The sequence below is a fragment of the Alligator sinensis genome, unplaced genomic scaffold (genome assembly GCF_000455745.1).
Source record: "Alligator sinensis unplaced genomic scaffold, ASM45574v1 scaffold547_1, whole genome shotgun sequence".
NCBI lineage: Eukaryota > Metazoa > Chordata > Crocodylia > Alligatoridae > Alligator > Alligator sinensis.
In genome coordinates this window covers 1,038,184-1,042,847 of record NW_005842217.1, presented here as the reverse complement: position 1 = coordinate 1,042,847, position 4,664 = coordinate 1,038,184, and positions in this window count along the sequence as shown.

Genomic DNA, 4,664 nt, shown 5'->3' with positions numbered 1-4,664 from the left:
AGAAACAGCAGAAAACCAGCCTCCTGCTTTCTTCTCACATCTTTCATCACTAGGAATAGGCTCTTCTTCCTTCCTTCCTTTTCTTTCTTTCTTTCTTTCTTTCTTGCTTTCTTCTTTCTTTCTCTTCCTGTGAAAACGGCGACCAGGACCGCAGCTGGGATGTGCCCGCTGGCCGCAGGAGGCAAGGAGAAGGTCAAACTTAGCTAGTCACTTTATATTCCACCCGTCTTTGATCTCCTCTGGTCGCTGGCTTGACTAGATTTTCTCAGGAGGGCAAGGTTTGGGAGGAGGGAGAAGGCAATGCCCCCTCCCCTCCAAAGACAACTCTATGGAGAGGAGAGGAGGAGGAGAGTCTGGGCATGGCTGCCAGTAGCTGATGTCTCTGAGGTTGGTTTTGGTTCTGGGTTTCTCCTGCTGTTTTTAGTGCTTCACTTTAGACTTTCCATAGATCCAGGCCAGACCTTCCAGGGGAGCAGCCCGGGGTTACTAAGTGCTGGTTGTGACCTGCCTCCTGCAGGGTTCAGGGCCTGTCCGCACCCAGGGGCTGGGCGGAAGGAGAGGGGTGAGCGTGCTATTGCCAACCCAGCCTGGTTTCCATGGGAAGGTGCACTGCCTGAGCTGGCTCCTGTAGCTGTGATGGGCTGCTGTTACTGAGTGCGGGCCGGTCCCCCGACCCGCCAACTGCACACAAGGGGACCGGAGGAAAGCCCTTGATGGTGATGGGCTGGGAGCTGGACTGGCCTGTTTGAAAGGCAGAGGGGGTGTTCAATGGGTGCCCGTGAGGGTGAATCTCTGTTCCCAGGGTTTTGAAGCTCAGGGGTCCCACGTGCTCTGTCCTTCCCCCAGAACCAAGTGGAGGGAAGCCTGGGTAGATAGCAAGGTGGAGCAGGGCCTGACACAATCTCCCAGTCCTGTGGGCACCATGTCTTGGCCACACACGTGATCCTCATGCTCCTCATTTCATGGAACGTGGGAGGGCTCATCCAGCCAGGCTGTGATGGTGCTGAGCTTGCTGGGCCCTGGGTGCCCAGCATTGAATGAAGCCTGGAACTGACTGCAACCCACAGGGACTATTTGCCATGCCCTGGGAGGGAGCAGTTTGAACTCCAGCCAAGCCCGGCTTCTTGCCCTCCTTCCCTCAGGATCGCCCCTGCACAGCCACTGGTGGGCTGCCAGGCCTGCTGGCATGGCCAGTGCCTCCACTTCGCTCCGCCTGTCTGCCGTGGAGCTCACATTTCACCTGCTCGCTCCTACTCCGGGGACGTACCCCAGGTCCCGGAGCTCCCAAGGCAGGGACCCTTGTTGCCAGCCACATGCCTTACTGAGCAGTGCAATGATGCCCTCTACTGACAGCTGCGTTGGCACACACCGAGCCCAGCAATCAATCCCCAGGACCTCACTCAGCTCTGCTCGAGTAAGGCCAGGGGAAGGCTTGCAGGCTTGGACCTCCCGGCTCTATCGGGTCATAATGCCTGTAGGCAGTGACTCTTGGTCCCTGGGAGCGTGACGCGGGAAAGCAAGGCCATGGGAGAGGGTGCTGGAGGTTGCTGTGGTGGAAGCATCCTGTCTGCAGGCCTGCAACCTGCCTGGCCATGGTTCTCCGTGCCGGGGCTCTCCAGCAGGCTGTATGATGGGGGAAATGCTGCCATCCTGAACCAGCAGCACCTGGCTCCTGCCTTTTTCCAGTCTAAATAGCAGGCTTTGGGGAGAGACAGTGGAGCACACAGGCCCCTGGTGGGTTCAGCCCACTGATCATGGCTGCGGGCATTTATACAGCACTCATACCCACTCCCTTAATGGCTCTGGGTAATAACGCTCTCCCGGGCCAAGGGGCTGTAACCTCTCAGCTCCCCATCACAAGAGACAGGCTTGAGGCAAGGGCCTGCTCTTGCCCAGGTGAAAGCCTGCTCATGAGGGGTGGATGTGGGCAGCATGGAAGGGCCCCATCCTCCAGGGCCTGGCAGAGGTGGCACTTCCATGTGCGGTACCGTAAAGGAGATGCCCTCTTGGCACAGTTGCTGTGGTAGCTTGCAGGGCTCAGCTAGCAATGCCCTTGCCCCAGGCAGCATGTCACGCTGCCCAGGGTGGAGGAGCAGAGCATGGGGGGGCCAGCTCGGTCACCCCCTTGCACTGTGGCCTCCTCGTGGGCAGGGCTCCAGGGCTGCCTGGGCACCTTCTCTGCAGGGCGGGTACAGGCCGATCAGCTCTGCTAAGTGGAGGCTTGTGGGAGACAAGGCACAAACCCAGAGGGACTCAGTAGCAGGCTGGGTCTGGAGATCAAAGTGATCTCAGGAGCCTGCTCATGGTGCTTCTCGTCGGTCCCCGTCCCTGCCCCTTCCCACCCACCATGAGGCCCAGGCTGTGCCATCAGAGGCAGTGTCTTCAAGGCTGGCTCTGCAGCTGGGGAGAAGCGATCATGCCCCCCAGCCCCCTCACGCAGGAGGTGATGAGCTGCTCTGGGACAGCGGGTCTGCTACATCCACAATGAGGGCTCCAGGGGAAAACTCAGTGCTGCCTTCTCATGTCACCCCTGCTTCAAACTGGGGAGCTCCCTGCACTGTGAAACATTTTGAGGGGGACTTTGTCCCTCTTTTCCTCACCCCCCCTGATTATACAAGCCCCAGCTTCCTTCCTGCCGAACTATCCTGGAGGGGCCCTGTTGCCAGCAGCAGCAGGGGACAAAAGCCCCCAGCTCCTGCAGCAAGGGAAGCAGCAGTGTCACCTAGGCTGGGTGTTCATGGGGCAGGAACTGGCTTTTCAGGAGTGTGCAGCACCTAGCACTACTGGGGGGTGGGGGGGAACCACTGTAACACAAATAATGCACTTCGGTCCAACAGGACTTGCTGCCTGAGGCCCGCTGGGATATCTCCATGCAGCACGTGGCGCCGGTGGGACGTGCGGAGAGGTGGGGGCGATCACGGCTCTAGTGGCTTGTCTAGCCAGGGGGTTGGGGGCGGGGGGGATGCATGTAATACTGCCAAGAATGAAGGGTCTGGCGCTCAAACCTCCCTGCGGGCTGTTCGGGTTTAAAGAGGTATATTGTGGCCTCCAACGACTCAGTTAACATCATTGCAGGGACGGGTGAGGGAGAAGTTTATCTCAGCACATTTAGTCACGAGACAAATAGTTCGGCGTGAGATCCACCTGCCGGGGAGAGCCAAGGCAGCCGATTCTGTGCGCAGCGGCCAGTCCCTTTCAACGCCACTGTTACGATCCCAGCCAGGAAAGCAACAGGCAGTCAACAGAGCGCTTCACCTCTTCCCTGCCTCCGTCCAACTTAGTTCTTAGCAATGTGCCTGGAAGAGGAAGCCCTTCCACCTGTCAGTTCTATACGACAATACTGTACAGTGACCGTGCCATGTGGTTCCATTTTTATTGTAACAAACTTAACCGTAATGTAATAAAGACGACTCTTTGATTACTCCAGGCCCGGCGTGAGGCTCCCCGTCAACAGGGGAGGCAGCCGGCGCTACTCTCACCTTTGAGCTCTGCATCCTGTGTCTCATTGATCGTCTGGTTTCGGGCATGGCAGGGGTCAGGGGCGTGTTGCGGTCTGGCTGGAGCGGCAGGAGAAAAGCAGCTGTTGGTTACGGTGGGGAAGGTGCAGAATTGCCGGGGCCTCTCCTGGCCAAGGTGACTGCAAGGTGGGGGTATGGGTTGAATCCAGTGCTTACCAGTCAGCTTCTCAAAGCAGCTGGACTGGGCCCAGGATATTCTGGCTGAGTCCAGAAGTGGGGCCCTGCCAACATCCAGCAAGGGCCTCATGTCTGAGTCTCTTTCAACCTGGGCAGAGCTGGGTTGAAAGGCGGAGAACAGGTCTGGAACGGCAGTGGCCCTGCGGGTCGGGGTGCAAGGGGATCGGCAGAACTGGTGCTTATACCCACCTCCCCTTCACCCACCTCCCCAGTGGGAGAGCTGGATGGGGGGCAACAAGGCGTGTGCATAGCCTGGGGCTTGGCTCTTGCCAGCACATTCCTAATGTGGGGGTATCTCCATGATTAGAGCCCTTTGAAGGCCTGGCATTAGCCCTGGCTGGGTAGCTCTCCCTGGGCTGTCCAGTAGCCCTGACTGCGTGGGTCAGTCTAAAGAGCTGTCTTTGCTACCAGTGGAGTCAGAGGAAGGTCCTGGACCCATCTGGACACCCCTCCTCACACCAGCTCCCTGCAGGGACAGTCTCCTTGTGTTGTCTCCTAGGGTGCTTGGCTGTTCGCAGGCAGTGCTGCCAGGCTGCCCACAGCAGAGCCTGGCACTGGTCCCTGGCTGGATGCTCCCACCACCTCAGCAGCACTGGGAGGGCCAGGAAAGGAGTCAAGGACCTGTCCTGGAGCTGTCAGTGTCTGCCTGCCAGTCCTTCTCCCAGCTGCCTGCCTTCTGCAGTTTTGCTTGGGGCCAAGCCCCACCGCAGCCTGGCCCAAACTTGTGACTAGCAGCAAGACCAGATGGCTTTCCCACCCCCCAGGGAGGCTGTTTTTGGCTGGTTTATTTCCACCTAGTCCCTGAGCAAGGAGCAGGGTAGGAAATCCCATTCCAAGGGGAGTGGATGGTGTCTCAGGAGCTGCAGACTCCTTCGCAGAGCGAAGGATGAAGGAAACATCTCAGCAGGTATCAGAGACAGAGAGAGGGAGCAGAGTAGGGGCAGCCTTGTGTGCATATATGTCCCTGTG